Consider the following 18,780-nt stretch of genomic DNA (forward strand, 5'->3'; position numbering starts at 1 on the left):
GACTTTCAGTGTAAAAAAGCTATGTGAATCATTCAGTTTTTTCCACTTTTCTTCAATTTATCTTATATTAATAGAATAGTATGCAATAAATTTTAATGAAAAAAAAAAAACAAAAAAAAATTGAGAAAGACTTTTAAACAGAGCTCATTTCAACTTATTTTTTAATTAATATTTTCAACATTTTTTTGGAATTAATTTTTTTTGCTCCCATAAAATCTTACCTAATGTAACAAATTGAATTGAATTGAAAGACTAAAAATACTTATTTTAGACATTGTTGTTGTTGGGCTCGATTTAAAAATTCGAAAATTATGTTTATCCGAAAAAGCAGAAAATTGCCATTAAAAATCGAACGAATTGTTGCCAAGATATCATCAAAAGATAATCATTTTGCTTTTTTTGATTGCAAATTTTCTAAGATTGAATTAAACATTTATCTTCAATTTTTCCAAAAACCATCAATGATTTAAAAAATTATAATTCAGGAACAAGATTTTTCACTATCGTAAAAAAGGTGCCTTATTAGGTCCCCTTACACATATAAAAAAATAGTAATAATGAAGTAATACATGGAGAATGTTCTAAAACGTCTAAATCATAGCCTTCTATTTTTCAAAGACATCGAATTGATCAGAAACTTTCTTCCCTAGACACAGATTTGGAATATTCAAATTGTTTGGAAAAACATCTGAAATAATTGAAAAAAATCTAAATAGCAATTACTTTTTGTTTATGTATAACATAAATTCTTATAAAACATATTTTAAGAAATATTGAATATCTTTTTGAAACAAAGATTTCTTATTTATTCAAATATTATCAAAAAATGAAGAATGATGAGAAAAATATCAAAACAACTTTTAATAATAATTTGATAGATTTGAATTAACACTAAAACAGTACTTGTTAGGACGTCAAGTTTTTCCAGGTTTTGAAAATTCCCGGGAAACGGGGGAAACATTTGTTAAATCCTTGGAATTGATATTTTTAAAAGCTTTAAATCATATAACTAGTTGATTTCCATTAACTGGTAATAATCTTGACTACAATCTGAACAGGAACAGCGTATTCTAGATAGCTTAGATAGATTAAAATTTAAAAAAAAAATCCAGTATTGTGCTTTGGATTTAACATAAATCACAATGTTTTATTAGATGTGATACAGTTTGATTAATTTTCTTATTAATAAATAACTGAAAATTAAATTAATTCATAACTTTCATACTACCTGAAAAAATCACAAAAAATTACATTCAGTCAATTTTAAATTATATAGAATTTAGTTTTTGCGTATATTTTTCAAATCTTTTATCTACATTTCAGTCATTAGTTGCAGACTAGGGCAAATCGGGACTATAGTATTTTTTACAGCATTATGTTTGAAAATTGGTTTCCTTATTTTAATGTTATGTTCCCTTAATTTTTTATTAAACATCTTTTCGATCTAAAAATTCCCAGTTTTTAAGGGAATCTCACTAACCAAAAAAATTGTTGGTATTTCACGGGACTAAGAAACAAACTTAAACATTTAATGTAAGTTAATATTGAGCAATTCCTGCTCAAATCAGGAATTTTTCTGGTACTCTTGTACCCTACCCTCTCCGATTTCAATGAAACTTTTTAGACATGTTATCCTAGGCCTATATAAGCCATTTTTGTGTATATGGAGCCAATAGTACTCGAAAATATCATTTGAGAAGGGCGTAAGGTATTTAAATATTTTTGTGTTTCACAATTTAAAAATTACTGTTTCTCGATGCCATTGCGTCGAATCAAAAAGTGGTCAAAGACAAACTTGTAGGAAATTGGACGGGCTTTCTGAAAAAAATACACTGAAACAAAAATACACGCCACTTCTATGAGATTTTTTGATTTTTAAGTCTAAAACTTAAATTTAAAGGTGTTGTCACGATTTATTTTCGTTCAAAATTTTTCTTAGGCTATGATGTTACAAAAAGACTGACGAAAAATGCAACTTATGGGAAATTGGACGAGCTTTCCGGTAAAAATATTTACGAGACTGAAAAACCAAGTCTGCAACAAGAAATTGCCAAAAACCACAAAAAAACCCATTTTTTCATCATTTTTATTTTTAAAACCGCTGTATCTTCCCAAGGATTGGACATAGGATAATGGTCAATATGGAGACTTTTATGTAAAATTGTCTGGGGAATCGATTCCCATAATCGGTTTTTGAAAATGTTGACGTTTAGACCACTTTTCAAAAAAACAGTTTTAGTAAATGATTTTTGTATTTTTTTAGGAGAGACATACCATCCTGCATTTTTCGTCAGTCTTTTTGTAACATCTTAGGCTATTTCCTCAAAAATTTTGAACGAAAAAAAAATCGTGACAACACCTTTAAATTTAAGTTTTAGACTTAAAAATCAAAAAATCTCATAGAAGTGGCGTGTATTTTTGTTTCAGTGTATTTTTTTCAGAAAGCCTGTCCAATTTCCTACAAGTTTGTCTTTGACCACTTTTTGATACGACGCAATGGCATCGAGATACAGTAATTTTTAAATTGTAAAACATAAAAATATTTAAATACCTTACGCCCTTCTCAAATGATATTTTCGAGTACTATTGGCTCCATATACACAAAAATGGCTTATATAGGCCTAGGATAACATGTCTAAAAAGTTTCATTGAAATCGGAGTGGGTCGGGTACAAGAGTACCAGAAAAATTCCTGATTTGAGCTGGAATTGCTCTATTAAATAAACCGAGTTTGAATCCTCAATATTGTTTTCTACTATTAAAATAAAATGGTAGTGTAATTGTTATTGCACGGTATTGACCTAGCACTATCATAAGTTTTCATAAAAGCTGAGTTTTCACGAACTGTACATGAAATTTCACTTAAATTCAAAAAAAAAATTAAACGAGCTCAACCATGCTAAAAGCAATAATAAATCCAAGAACATGCATTTGTTTATACTTGATTGCATCTCTTTTAACATTAAAGATTTCAACATTTTTGAAAAAAATATTGTTTTTGCCTCTGAACATAAAAAAAAATCAAATTTCAAACTTTTAAATTTGTAACAAAAAGTATCCATTAATGGTTCATACTATGTTAAAATAACGTGCTACTGTGAAAATAAAATAATTTTCATCCTTCAAAACACAATCCCGGGTATTTCTTATCTATATGCTTCATTTCTAATTTAATATTGTAACAATTCTATTGTAATGTTTGTGTTCATATAAAATATTCAAGTTCGACTAAAGAGTTAAAAAAGTTTTTTTCTCAATTAAAAATTCATTAAATTTACATTTAAAACTTTGGGGATAAAATATTTGTAAATTTTGCATTGATTTCAAGAAATCCTTGAATTTCACAAGATATCTCAGAATATGTGGAATTTTACGATTTTCACGCTGTCCGCAAAATCATGAAAATTCACTAACCCTATATATAATTTACAAAAATTTCAATGCTTTCAAATCCAATTGATTAGAGAGCATTCAAATATGTATTTTTTTTCAATTTCGGGAAAAGCGGAACAAAATATGAAAATTACCAGGATCCAGGAATTCCTGGTTTGGGAAAAATCCCGGGAATTCTATCTCGGGAAATCCCGGGATGGTTGTGCATTGAAAGGTATTGGAAAAAACATGTTTCAGTTTAAGGAAATTGTTTTGAGAAATCATTTTTTTTTCACATTTACGATTACCTTAATATTTAACAACAAATTAAAAAAGATTCCGATAAAACAAACTAAATTTGTCGAACTTTTTATATTCGACTGCATAACTATTTTAGGATTTTAGAAGACACATTTTTTTACAATAGATTTAATTGAAAATAAGCAAAAACCCCATATTTATTTTAAAAAAAAAATCAGTTTAAATTGGGTCATATAAATCTCAGTACAAAATGAGCAAGCAATTTTTTCTGAAAAAAAATCTGCATAATTTGTTTTTTTTTTATACTGAAAATTGGTGAAGTACGGTTTATAATATCAAAGAACATTTTTTTGAGGATGTTTCATGTTGTTGGTCTTACTCTGGGAATCGATATGTAAAACTGCATACAACTAGCGGAAGAGAAGGGGGAGGAAAATTCAACGGAAAATTCAAACTATATCATATCACGCTACTCCACACCACACTAATCCAACTGCTGAGGGGGTGAATAAACACACAAAACGCTTCAAAACACTACACTTAGTGGATCATTCACCCACGCACTCTCGTGTGCTTCTTCGTCTTCGCCTTCGTGTTTTTTTTTCTTTTTATTTATATCTTAGATTAGATGGTTTCTTCTGTCTTGCTCGCACTAACATGACACCCCCCCTAACAGCCCCACACACACTCACTCACACTCGCCCAGGGACTCCCCCAATCGTTACCTTGGTTCGCTCTGTTAATAGCACTGGACTCACTCTTTATCATTATCATATGCTGCGGCTTGAGAAAAACATGTTTTCGCGTGCACTTTTCGGAATGATTTAAACTAAATCTTCAACTGCTGCTACTTCTTCTTCTTTTTTTTCGTTTCGTGGAAGTTTTCTGCAACTTCACACCTTCAACTTCTTTTTCTTCTTCTTTTTATTTTTCGACTTCGTTTCGGTTCACCCTTTCGCTGTGCTGCTGCTGTTGTTGCTTTCGTCGAGATTCAATTCACTTTCCTTTTCATATTTTTATTTATAATTTCACTTCTTTTTTTTCTCTACTCTTTTGCTTCGCCGTCTGCCTCTCTTACGTTATGATTACCATCACTTGTTGTAACTCTTTTTTTTCCTTCTCTGATTATATGCACTGAGTTGTTGTTGTTGGTTGTTGCCGTGTTGTTGATTTGTTGTTGTTGTTGTTGCTAGAGCTGCCTGTTTTGCCTACGTTTTCTGTGTTACAGCTGATTTTTTTCCAGTTCCAAAAGGGGGACGCGGCTTGTTTGGCGGCCAAACGGCGGCAATTGGTGGCCACACGGTGCTCCTCGGAAATGTCCGCTTTCGTCCGCTCACGCCAAAAAACCGCACGCGCGATTGCAACGCTTCGCGCCTGGAACCTGGAAGAACCTGGAGTTGCTGCTGCGCCTTCCTGACGGACAGGTACCCGGGTGTGACTCTCTCTCTTTGCCTAACGCTGATACCGTTCCGGGAGAAGAAAGCTTCTGGGAACGGCGTGGAGACGGGCTTGGAGAGGCAGGCTGTGGGCAGGAAGGTTGGGCGTGATCCTTGTTTAACGAGAGGAGAAAGAAAAAAACATTATTAGTTACTTTGTTTTTAAAATCATATCATGCCTGATAGCGATGTACATTTCTCCATACAATTTTGGCAGCTATCCATACAAAAATGGTTTATTTGAAAATCTATATCGTAGGCAGGATTTAGCTGAGCGATTTGGTGTCTTCGGTAAATACTCATTTTTGTATTGAAATCCTTCAATTCATATTTTTTTAAATTATCTACATTTTGTGATATTTTTTAGGAACCCAACAAAACATTTATGAAACCATAAAGAAGATCGACGAAAAACAATTGCGGCCGGGTTATGATTCATAAAATAGGAAAAAAGAGGTTTTAATAAATCCGATTCAATTTTTAAGCACAATTTTTGGATGTAGTAAAAAATACTTTACAATTACAAAAGTGCACCATTATCGAGTTATAGACGGAAAAAAGAGTTCGGAAAATCGTGAACAAGCATTCATGAAAATGGGAACCACGAACAAAGTGTTCAAATTCCATGGTACGTTTTTCAAAAACGTACCATGAGATTTGAACACTTTGTTCTTGGTTCCCAATTTCATGAAAGCTTGTTCACGATTTTGGGAACTCTTTTTTCTCCGTGTAGCCACATTAAGCATGGATTTTGAGAAAAATATTATTTTTCGATTTAAAAAAAAACGACTTAAAAAGTTTATGCTAAATTATTAACAATTGGATAAGGCCGTTGTAAATATTTTTCAAAGTTTATGTCGCTCCCCCCCTTCAAAATTGGTCTGAAAAATCAGGGGGCAAAATTTTTTTTTCCAGAAAACTTCAACATTTCCATGAAAATAAAAGTCTGACCAACTGAAAACAATCATTGAAACTGCATTAATAATCATATTTAGCAAGTTTGGTCTTGTTTAAAAATGTTTTGAATTTTTATGAAATTCCAATGTACAGCACCGCAAAATTATGTTTTTCGAAAAAATTAAAATTTTCGTCAATACCTAGATATTTTGGAAACTAATGATGGTAAAATAACTGAACAGGTGTATAGTGTATTTTAAAACACTTTTTTCATTAAAATGTTTAAACCATGGCTCGTAATTTCAATTTTTATACTTTTTTTATTTTTAAGCCCCCCCCCCCCTCGATTTTGGTCAGAGTCGAGGGACATAAACTTCAAAAAATATTTGCAACGGCCTAACTTCATTCTAACAAGCAAATAATTAGCTATGAACTAAAAAAATGTCTGAGACAGATTTCACAACATTGCAGAAAAATCTAAATCAGACATTTTCTGGAAGATTTATTTTATAAAATTCAAAATTGAACCATTTTGTTGATTTCTGAAATATTGACAATTAAAAAATTGAGTGCCGTTTGTGTGACACTTAGAAAACTAAATTTCATTGTTTTTTTTTGTTTTTTTTTCTGGTTGGTTGCATCTTAGGAACGAAAAGATTCTGCAACAAGATTGCCGAAATTATGTTAATGAGTCAATAATAAACAATAAATTATAATAATAATAAAAAATACTAGATACTCTTTAATGTTTCTTATACAAATTTAAAGTGGGATTGAGAATTTCTGACCGATTTTTTTTAATGAACTGAGAAACTTTCCCATAATTTTTCTTAAAAAGCATTAGTTTGCTTTTGATTGTTTTTTTAAACATTTTAAACAAGACTTACTTTTCAAAAGGACCAAAAATTCAATAGAATGTGGCGAAATCTTTCTCAAACATGTATTTAGCACAAGGTAAATAGCAGTATTAAGCATGTTAGTATGTAGTAAGCAGTATGTATGTTTGTAAGTATAAGAATACCAGTTATCCAAAACTGCAGATTTCTTTCTTCCTATTCTGGATAGAATACAAATTATCTGTAAATCATATCTTTTATATGTTTATTTTTTATAAATTAAAAAACAATTGTTCAAAAAAATAAACTAAGCAGATTGATTTTGGGGACACGTGGACACTTTTTTAATTTCAGATCCTTTCCCCTCCTGCACGTGATTTGTGGAAGGCCTCATTATTGATTGTGTAATATATGACTACTTGAAGCAAGAAATAATTTTACGAAAAAAAAAGAAAAAAAGGAAAAACAGAAAAAATAGAGAGATGAGATTATCCGGAATATCTTTTTTCTTAACTTTTTAAGTTTGATTTTGTTTTTTATCAATTAATTTTATTTAATTCAATTCCGTTTTAACGAAGCAGATAATTAAAAAAAAAGATTTTGTGGAATAAATATTAATTGAAGAATGTAGTGTTTGTGTTCATATAATTTAAAAAAAAGTCAAAAAGAGCCGCAAAATGATGAAACAAAATATATATTTTAATGAGTTTTTTCACTAAAAAATTTTCGGGGTTTAGATGCTGTCCACACAAAAACGTCAAGTCTTTTTGATTTTCTGAATTTTTGGATCGATTTGGTGTGTTGGGCAAAGTTATGGGTATAAATCGAAAAAAATGTTACACGGAATTTTGTTTTGTTTATTCTATTTTGGGCCCAGTACCTATTTTGGGTCTACCAAACTTAATTCAACGAAATTGAGCATTTCACCAAATCTGATCACTTGAGAATGATTCGTGCTGTCATTATCTTCATTTTGGTGGGCAAGAATAATACACTCTTTCCTCTTAAATTAGAAATAATGCAATAAATATATCACTCTTCACATTTTTCTTAGCAAATTGCAACTTGCCCATTAGGTCCAAAATTTTCACTACTTTTGCTTACCGCTTCTTGGCACTCAGCGTCAAGGCGTTCATCGCTCAGCACATGAATGAGAGCCGTCCCCCGTTTTTGCACAATCCCGTTGCAAAAAAAAATCACTAAACTGCCACCAAATCAATTTAATAACTGATTAAAGTCTCTCGAAAAGAATGGCTGTATTTTCAGTCCATTTGACACTTCTACAAATTGTGACAGTGTGTGTGCGCTTTAACAAGTTACAGTCTTTCTTGCATATTACGGGCTTGTTGTTTGGCTACGCAACAATTGTTTAATTATGTTTAAAACTCGTAAAGAATGATATAAATCATGTCCAAGCTAATTATGCTCGTAATGCAAGTGAAATCAATCATTGTAATGTTTATTTGTGGCTCAAAACATCACAATGATTTAGCATATTTGTCGACCGAATTTGTGCGGCTGTACTGTACGAGCTGGGTCTGAACTGTACGTCAAAAAAGTTCGCCACGTGCTTCGAGATTTCAACCAATTAGAAGGTAGGACGAAAATATGCGCAAAGAAGGTCGTATGCTAGCAGTATCCCCAAAATAGGGGCAACAAATGTTTAAGTTTCTCGTGCTTTTACAGCGATATAAGGTATTTTTATCAAAATGTTGATTATGTACGAGCTTAAGCATTAAAAAGCAACTTATTCATGTATAACAAACTAGGCTGCCAATAGCAGCCTTTGAGAATACATCAAATTAAAAGTGCGTTCTGCATAGTAGGCCCAAAATAGGGACAAATACCCTATTTAATAAAAAGCACTATTTATGAATATGAAATTTTATAAAATTCCAGAAAAGGAAACAATCTTTGATCTAGTTATGTTTTTTTTTGATAAAATAATCAATTAAAAAAAAAACTCTAAGAAAAGGTAAAATAATTTTTAACATAATTTTTTAAAGTTAAATTAAATTTTCAATCAAAAAGTACTATAGGGAAATTGATAAATAAAAATAGCACCGTTTTCAAGTTATAGCCATTTTTAGGTAACTTTAAAAAAAAGTAGCAGTTTTTCAATTTAAAAAGTATACGATATGGCCAAACGAAGATAAAAAAAAACAGGAAAAATGAGATATTAGTTTTTCCCAATTAGCTTTCATTTGTTTGTACGGGAACTAATGGTCCTACTTTCAATGTAAAAAAAATGAATCTTTTGAGAAATTTTTCATAAAAAATGATTCCAAAAATTGTAAATCAAAGATAACTTGCTTTGTTCCAAAATTTTTGAATATTAGAAAATAGTTATGCTTTTATCATTTTTTTTTAAATTTTGTTAAATGATTTCTTGTCCAAAGTTTGAATTCTAAAATCTTTTCATATGGATTATTTTCACTGGCGGTTCCCTTGCCCCCCTTCGACAGAAATTTGTTCTAAATTTGTCTGAGGGGTAATTCACAAACGCCGTAATCAAAATATTTCCTATGCGTGTGCCCCCCTTCTGTCAGAGCCTAGTCAAGCTACTGCATTTTATACCTCCTTAGCACATAAATGTTTAAGTGAAGAATATAAATGTTAAACATATAAAAAATATGTTTTTGGCAAATAAATTTGATGTGACAAAAAGTGATTTAAATCAGTTTTTTTCGTGTTTCATTTTTTTTTGTCCCGATAACTTTGCCAAATCGATAACAAAATCCTTTAATAATTTTCCTTGTTTTCAAAAGTAAGCATTCTCTAGAAAGATGTTTTCATAATAATTTTATCAAAGACGAAAAGGATTCAATTAGAATAAAATTTGAAATCCGATATAGATTTTTATATTTTTTTATGCAGCAAATTTAATAATTTATGATTTAAGCTTTAATAAAAAACTAATTCAAAATGTTTAAAAAAGATCAAAAATCATATGCTTTCAAACAAACGATGGTTGTTTTTTTTAGTCAACTTTTGAATTTACATCCATTTATAGTTGAACTTCAAGCAACGCATTGATCTCACTCATAATTCACCTCCCTTACTATGCTCTACTCAAAAACGAAACATTTTTCTCGATTAAAGCCCGCACAATTTGCATGTTACATGCTGTGCTGTGAGGGCATGCACAGCTGGGCTGCCGAGTTTGTGCGGTCGATCTTCGAAGGTCTCTGAAAAATGAAAGTTTGTAACTTACTGCTGCTGCTGCCTGATATTTACCACCCCCCCCTGAAGGAGTTGAGTTAAGAAAAGCAAAGCAAAAACTTGATTGAATCACGTTATCGAGCACCTTCTCCTCACTTTTGCGGTGGCAGATGAAATTATGTTTACGATGATTGGTGAGTGCTGGAAGGGTGCTGCTGTGGTGGAGATGATATTTATGATAAGCCGATTAATGTTAAGGACTGGTGGCCAGATTGATGTCATGTGGTGGCCAACCGGAAATTGGCCGGAAACGGAACTGGCGCAAGACATTAAGTGTGGCATTTTGCTAACTACTAGTAATTGTAACTTGTTGGATTATCTTGCACTAATCAGACTACCTTTCTTTTGGTAGATAAAAAAATTTCTAATTCTACTTTCAAACTAATTGCTAATCACCGTTCCAGAACGTTTACTCTTACCATTTCACAAAAAAAGTAAGAAAAAGAGAGAGAGCAACGACCTTTCCCTAGTCAAACCTCTGGCAGCCGGAGACCAGTTAAAAGTTCATTCACTTTGTTCCCTTCCTCCCTCGCTTTAGATACACTTTCGATTGCGGTTGCTTTCATTCCCCTCAGCCGGGCAGGTCTAAAAGCAAACAATTACTCTAGAATTCCAACAGGTGGTTAACACCAAAGCAATGGTGCTGCTGCTGCTGCTAGTGAGAAGAAAATAATTTCACCTTTTCGCTGCCATGACTAGCAGGTTGGGTTTCCTTCTTCGGAAAACTTTTTCTATTTCGCTAGACATTGAATATTTGAAAAGATTTCAAAGATTTGACAAAATTGAAATTAATTGTATTGTCAATTAAATTCAATTTAGATTTTAAGAACAAAAAATTCATAACTTATTATTTACTAATTTCCGACATAATTTGCCTCAATTACTTAACTTGATTCAAGACCTGACTCATCTTGACTCGTTCTGACCATAAGTTGTAAAAACTATTGCTCAATTTCCTGTCTCAAAATTAACAACTCATTCAGCAGCAAGAACAACGAGTTTTCCCATCTTCTCACGAGCTCCAACCTTGAAACATGCTCCACTTTATTGCGTTCTCAACATTGACCGTAAGCATTGAAACAGCTTGACGAGTCGCAAAAACAACCGTAAAACATTATGACTAAGCCAACAATCACCTCCTGTGTTAAGGTTCCACCCCAAGCAAACACTTTATCAGAGATCCGCTAGCGTACTCGCAGATCAGCTGGTGTCCAATTAGCTATGCAAAAATGTTTTTTTTTTCGAGAAATTTTTCTTCGAAAAAAGAAGAAAAAAACAACTTCAACCATTGTTTCCACCCACCTAATGAAGCAAACTAAAAGAAGTGAGTGGTTTGAACGAGAAAAGCTTAGCGGACAAAGGTAATTTGCTTCAAAAGCTGTACTAAGACACCCTCGACAATGAGTCGTTTCAGAAAAAATTAACAAAATCAGCATGTCACTTTGTTGTTGCTTTTTTTTGTCTGCTTTTTTGACCGTGATAGTAAAACTAAACCGTTAATTGGTTGTCTACTTAGAAGCATTTAAAGTCGCTTTTAGGGGTCCGGGTTCGTCGCTTGTCGGGGTTTTTAATTGTGTGAAAATCATTTGTTTGAAATGCACGCATTAGAGGGGTTTTACGGGTATCGTATATTAGTAGATGTTTGATAACAAATTCTAATGTGTTGGGTTGTATTGGTTTTAATGGAAAAAACGACTGCCTAGCTTGTTCAAAGAAGCCTCAAAAATTGCTTTAGATATAATATTTTAAAATTTGTATATTTAGCTGTGATGTGCAGTTTGTGCTGAATGAAATATAATTTTGCAGGCAACAATTGACAATGACAGTTTTTACATGTACAAAAAGTATAAAATTGATTTTGAATAATTATTTTAAAAAACATGGATTGCGGCCTCTCTTAACAGCGAGTATCTTGTTTGGCAGCTCGATCCAAGGAGAATATAGTTGATCCGTCGCAAAATGTCGCATGTTTAGTTTTTTATAATCAGGGTACTAAAAAAATCGAAAAAACAGTTTTTGACAGGATTTTTCGGTAAAACGTGTTATTACTTTTCAATACAAGTGCTGAAAAGTTCAACGAGTGCTATAATGACCATTTCAGCTCTGTAATTTTTGTTCGCACCGATCATCTAGATCCCTACGTTGTGACTGACGGGCCGGCCGCAATTGGGTCCGAACAACGTCTTATTCCGATCTTGCCCCAAAATTCAATTTTTGTTGATAGCTTAAAAAAGTTCTATTTAACTAAAAATGCCGAAATAAACGTTATTCAATGTATCCTAAATTGATAAAAGTTTTTTCAATGCAAATTAAAATCATCTGCAATAGGGGAAATATACTCATTCTCGGACCATTCCTATTAACGGATTATCAGAACTTTGATCATGAATTGCAATTTTTATTAATTGTTTTGAATAATGCTAAAATAAATAAGGAAAAATGCTAAAGTGACGAGAATAGGTCGAAATTACTGTGTGGAGAAAATAGGTGTACTTTCACTTATTTTATTCTTTTTCTTCCCGGATTTGAAGAGGATTTTTTTGAAAAGTAACTTGAAATAAAATTTGTAATGGCCTAAAAAACGTTTAATAGACAATCTTGAAAAAGTCATGATTTTTTAGGGGAAAAAGATACACTAAGTGTCTTGTAGCTGACGAATCGTGACGATATTATTTTGTTTGCATCAAAAAATAGTAAGATAAATTGAGTAAAAATTGTGAAAATGGTTCAAACTAAAAATAATATTTTCGTTATTAAAGTAATCTATCCAATCATTCATATAAATAATATCAAAAAAATGCAGATATTCTACAAATTTATTATTTTAATCCAAAATATATTTCCCAAATAAAAAAGCATTAAATTTTTTTTGTCAAATTCAAAGCTGCTATTAGAAAAATAGCTAAGTTAACCCTGAACAGCTCTTTTTTCAACAGCCGTTACCTCCGAATTGATATGTTCGATTTTTACTGTAAAAATTGCAACTTTTAATTTTTTCTGCTCTTCTCTGCCATTTTTAAACAGCTGAAAAAACAAAAAAAACACAAAAAATTGTAAACATTTCAAATCAAACCTATGGTTTCCAAGACATCGTCAGCTTGACACTGAGAAAAACAAATTTTTCACAAAACTCAAACTTTAAGAGACCTCTATATCGGAAACCAACAGTTTATTCAATAATAGCAAAAAAAATTAAAGAAATTTTTACAGCTTTTCGAAAATAATTTTGAGGGTGGGGGGGGAGGGGGGAAGAAGCTGAACTGAGATGGAAAAACATTCCTGAAAATATCTGTAACTTAAATAGTTACGAAGTTCACATGACGAAAAAATCTTCAAATTTTCTTTCAATTGAAATTTGATTCTGTATCTCAAAATTTAAAAAAAATATTATTACAATATTTTCCTAACACATTTTTTTTTGTAGAACAGGAATAACCGCCAAAACCACCTTGATTTTTTTTTCAATTTAACTACATGGGTAATTCTCTACCAACTCACACGAAATCGGGAAAAGTTGCCCCGACCCCTCTTCGATTTGCGTGAAACTTTGTCCCAAGGGGTAACTTTTGTCCCTGATCACGAATCCGAGGTCCATTTTTTGATATCTCGTGACGGAGGGGCGGTACGACCCCTTCCATTTTTGAATATGCGAAAAAAGAGGTGTTTTCAATAATTTGCAGCCTGAAACGGTGATGAGATAGAAATTTGGTGTCAAAGGGACTTTTATGTAAAATTAGACGCCCGATTTGATGGCGTACTCAGAATTCCGAAAAAACGTATTTTTCATTGAAAAAAACACTAAAAAAGTTTTAAAAATTCTCCCATTTTCCGTTACTCGACTGTAAAAATTTTTGGAACATGTCATTTTATGGGAAATTTAATGTTCTTTTTGAATCTACATTGACCCAAAAGGGTCATTTTTTCATTTAGAACAAAATTTTTCATTTTAAAATTTCGTGTTTTTTCTAACTTTGCAGGGTTATTTTTTAGAGTGTAACAATGTTCCACAAAGTTGTAGAGCAGACAATTACAAAAATTTTGATATATAGATATAAGGGGTTTGCTTAAAAACATCACGAGTTATCGCGATTTTACGAAAAAAAGTTTTGAAAAAGTTGGTCGTCATCGATCATGGCCGTTCATGGTCACCCGCGACAGACACGGACGACAAAACAAAGAGAAACGCAAAAAATAACTTTTTCAAAACTTTTTTTCGTAAAATCGCGATAACTCGTGATGTTTATAAGCAAACCCCTTATGTCTATATATCAAAATTTTTGTAATTGTCTGCTCTACAACTTTGTAGAACATTGTTACACTCTAAAAAATAACCCTGCAAAGTTAGAAAAAAACACGAAATTTTAAAATGAAAATTTTTGTTCTAAATGAAAAAATGACCCTTCTGGGTCAATGTAGATTCGAAAAGTACATTAAATTTCTCATAAAATGACATGTTCCAAAATTTTGTACAGTCGAGTAACGGAAAATGGGAGAATTTTTAAAACTTTTTTAGTGTTTTTTTCAATGAAAAATACGTTTTTTTCGGAATTCTGAGTACGCCATCAAATCGGGCGTCTAATTTTACATAAAAGTCCCTTTGACACCAAATTTCTATCTCATCACCGTTTCAGGCTGCAAATTATTGAAAAACACCTCTTTTTTCGCATGTTCAAAAATGGAAGGGGTCGTACTGCCCCTCCGTCACGAGATATAAAAAAACGGACCTCGGATTCGTGATCAGGGACAATAGTTACCCCTTAGGACAATGTTTCACGCAGATCGAAGAGGGGTCGGGGCAACTGCTGTGTGAGTTGGCGGAGAATTACCCACATTTATTTCGGGAATTAAAATTTAGGGGAAAAATAAGATATTTTTCTTGTACCACAACTTTTCTTTGAAAAGTCCTAATCGTAACTACAACTTTGCCTATTTTCAAAAATTCAAACATGATTGGGAATGTAAATTTTTGTAAAATTTCAAATTATCATAACTTTGCCGATTCCAACCGGTTTAGCTGATTTTAAAGATTTTAATATTTCAAATCATCCTTCTTTACAGAATAACAATTCCTTCTGAAACCGATTCCAATAACAGTCCGGATAGCTACTAAAGAAGCCACGCTCTGGCCAATATAGCCAAAGTGCCACTTTGTTTACTCAAATAGATTGCTCATTGAAAATTATTAAGTTTGAGCAGTCGCATGAAGTGTTCTGGACAAAACATGGGGGATCTCTGCGAAATTCCAAAAGTGTCAAATCGTCAAGAGAATTCATGAAGTTTGAGCCGTCGCAAGACGAACTCTGATTGAAATCGAGAATGGGTCATATCAGGAACCTGTTCCAGGTCTTTTTTTTACGAAAATGGCCATATCTCAGCGAATTTTTACGTATTTTTAAGCTCTAGGTTGCATTCGACAGCTCATAAGTTGTATTTTTCTCAATAAAAACTACGGAATAAGTAAAAGTTTAGGTTCAGCTAAAATGACAGGCAGCGAAAAAGATAGTTTTTGACATTGTTTCTAAAAATCCGTAAAACTTCCGGCGACCATGGACCGTTACCTTGTTCCATTGCATATTACAAAACTTGAATAATTTTTCTTTTAATTGCTTTTTAAATCATCAAAATCGAATAAATTTCCGCAAAGTTATAGCATTTGAATTTTAACAATATTTTGCCCGTCCTCTTAGATTTTGTTCAACCCCTTTAGATAATCTATTGATAATATTTCTTAAAACAACATTAAAAATCTCGCAAAAAAAAGCGAAAAATCAAGTGAATCAATTTTTCCAGAGTTACAGGCTTTTTCCACAATTTGATGTTATGATATTTCAGAATAAAGTATTTGAACACGGAAAAAATCCTGACTTTGTTGATTCATATCAATAAAAGTAAAAATCCCAAAAATAAGTCTAACTTTGTTGCAATTTCATCAAGAATGATAATATCAAGAATGATATATTCGAAAAAGGCTTTATTTACAAATGGCTTGAGTGTCCTTTAAAAAAAAAATACCATTTTCTTTAACCTTGAGAAACCCCAGACTGCGATAAAAAACCATCTCCACTGTTTCACTAATCATTGCTTTTTGCACGGCAAAGTGATACCTATTATTATGAAATCTTACCCACACGGCGTTACACGATCACGTCATTTCGTAATCAAACCCGACATGACCACTTTCGATGATTGTGTGAGTGTGTGTTGTGACGATATGTTACGCGTTTGACAACATGTGCCTTTCTTTTTCACCGCCAGTTCATCTTCTTCTTTGTATTTTATGTCTGCACAACTTGCACACAGATGATGAAAAAATGCGTTTGAGCGATGACGTGATGACGGTCGCAAAAGAAATAAAAATATAATAAAATCATCAACAACAATAACAAACTGAGAAACATCGGAAGAGAGGACAAGTGCCAAAAAAGCAAAGAAAAAAAAATAGTTTGATAATCACTTGACTCGGCCCAAATTGTATGTTATTTGGGAGGTGAAAAGAGAAAGAAACCAAACCAAAAAAAAAAGAAGACATCAAACATAACACAAATTCGATGAGATAAGACGTTTAATGTTGCGTTGTTTTGCTTCTTTTTTTTCGTTGCTGTCCGGTTGGTTGTAGAAAAAGTTCGTTATTCGCCTCGGGCGGTTAACTGTTTACACGGCCATCAGGAGGAGGTTAATAGATGGTCAGGGATTTGGTGTGATCGTTCGATGGCAGCTAATTGTTAAGCCAAAGGTTGGAACTGATGCGTGGTAATGGAAGTGCTAATGAAATACTTTTTAGCCATCTTATTCCATGTTGTAGTGCAGTGCAGACATTAAATCGAATCAATGCACCTATTTGCTTTAAACAGAAGCTAAAACCACTTTGGCTTATCCCCCAATCTTCAAAATCAACATCTCCAAACATTGAGTTGAGGCTAATAAAAGTTGAAAAACATTTCGAAACGTGTCACTCACTCACACCACGTGTGGGACCCTTAAACTTTTGTGACAACCAGCAACAACAAGCTGCAATATAAACTGTCAAACAAACCTTCACTCAGTCGTGTCCGACGACGAGGCTGATGTTGTAATCTCCGTTTCGAAACGACCTTGTGGCTTCAGGAACTTGAGCGAAGGCCCCTTTCTCCTCAGCAGCGGTAGCGTCAAGAGAAAATTATGATTGAGTGACTGATTACATGCTACTGTGTTGTGTTGGACGGAGGGCTGTCACTGCTGAAGCGAGTGCGGTGTGTGGCAGATCGTCCCTTGGTCGGAGAAAACTCGGCAACCATCGAGGTTTTGTGGTCAAGTCCAGTAGCCGAAGCAAGTGCTCCGAACTGCCGCACTGAGCTTGACTTTGATCTTATCAGCGAGCTTGGCGACTCGGTAGGAGGTCGTTACAATATGTTTTTTATGTTTAAAACTTGGCTTGTTATGCTGTGCTTTTACGAAAATGAAAGTGTTTACAAAAAAAATCATTTTGTAACTCTTTTTGTGACAGTGTACAAACTGATACAAAGTTATTTTTTTAATTTTTGAAAAGGGGTTTCCAAAATATTACAAAAAAGCAATTTCCATGACGGATTTACTCATAAGGTTTCACATCGATGTAAGAGTGATGTAGCAAAAGCATCACAAAAAAAAACATTTCCAGCACAGCATAATTTCAGTTAGTGTAAATGTTGGTTTTTCTCAGCACCTTCCTAAACAAAGTATTCTTATTAGTTAGCTGAACTTAACTGAAATATTTAAAAGAAGTCATAATAGATTTGATCAAAAAATATATATTTACACCAGTTCTCTACAAACCAGCAAAAAAAGCATAAAAAAAAACAAAATTGTTCGGATCGACCCCAAACTTGTATTAGAGCTCCTTGGCCGAGATAATAAGACCCATATTTTTAAGCCCTATGGGTGACCTACGCAGTGTGTGAGTTGTCCAAAAAATGGCAAAATTACTTGATTTTCACAAAAAAATAACACGTGAGCAATTCTCTACCAAAACCGGAAATGGATTTTATTTGTATTTTTTGATTTGGCTCAAACTTTGTGGGGGCCTTCCCTATGACCAAAGAAGCCATTTTGCATCATTAGTTTGTCCATATAAATTTCCATACAAATTTGGCAGCTGTTCATACAAAAATGGTACGTAAATATTCGAAAATCTGTAACTTTTGAAGGAATTTTTTGATCAATTTGGTGTCTTCGGCAAAGTTATAGGTATTGTTGAGGACTATTTAGAAAAAAATAGGTACACGGAAAAAAAAATTTCCCGATTTTTTTATTAACTTTTTTTTCACAAAAACTCAAATTCCCAAAATACGTATTTTTTGATTTTCGAGATTTTTTGATATGTTTTAGGGGACAAAAATCCGCAACTTTTGAGCTATAGAGAAACATGGTCAAAAAATCTGCCGCCGAGTTATGATTTTTTGAAAAACTGGTGATTTTTGGAAAAAATCGAAATTTCATACATACAATTTTTTTGACCTCATTTTTTTATGCAAAATTGAATTTGCAATCGAAAATTACTTTACAGATTTTTTGATAAAGGGCCCCGTTTTCAAGATATAGCCACCGAAAGTTTGATTTCAGCGAAATATTTGCAGTTTTGCGATTTTTAAAAATAGTGACCATGAGTGACCATTTCTGAAAATATTTTTTTTGAAAAGTTCAGAAAATTTGCTATAAAATTGTCTAAGAGACATTGAAGATTGGACCTCTGGTTGTTGAGATACAGCGGCTTAAAGAAAAAGAAACACGAAAATTGAAGTT

At 32.6% G+C, this 18,780-nt stretch overlaps 1 protein-coding gene across 4 annotated transcripts in view; it reads right to left on the reverse strand.

Moving 5' to 3' along the window:
• The window catches only part of LOC120431106 (uncharacterized), a 59,201-nt gene that overhangs the window by 31,625 nt on the left and 8,796 nt on the right, over positions 1-18,780 (reverse strand). For 2 of the 4 annotated variants that reach the window (XM_052708693.1, XM_052708690.1), the window contains exon 2: positions 4,358-5,181. The gene's annotated coding sequence lies outside the window, so the exon portion shown is untranslated. Of the gene's footprint in view, positions 1-4,328; positions 5,182-18,780 lie in introns of all 4 variants that reach the window. The other 2 variants (XM_052708691.1, XM_052708692.1) reach the window with 2 other exon arrangements.

This window comes from Culex pipiens, chromosome 2, assembly GCF_016801865.2.
Source record: "Culex pipiens pallens isolate TS chromosome 2, TS_CPP_V2, whole genome shotgun sequence".
NCBI lineage: Eukaryota > Metazoa > Arthropoda > Insecta > Diptera > Culicidae > Culex > Culex pipiens.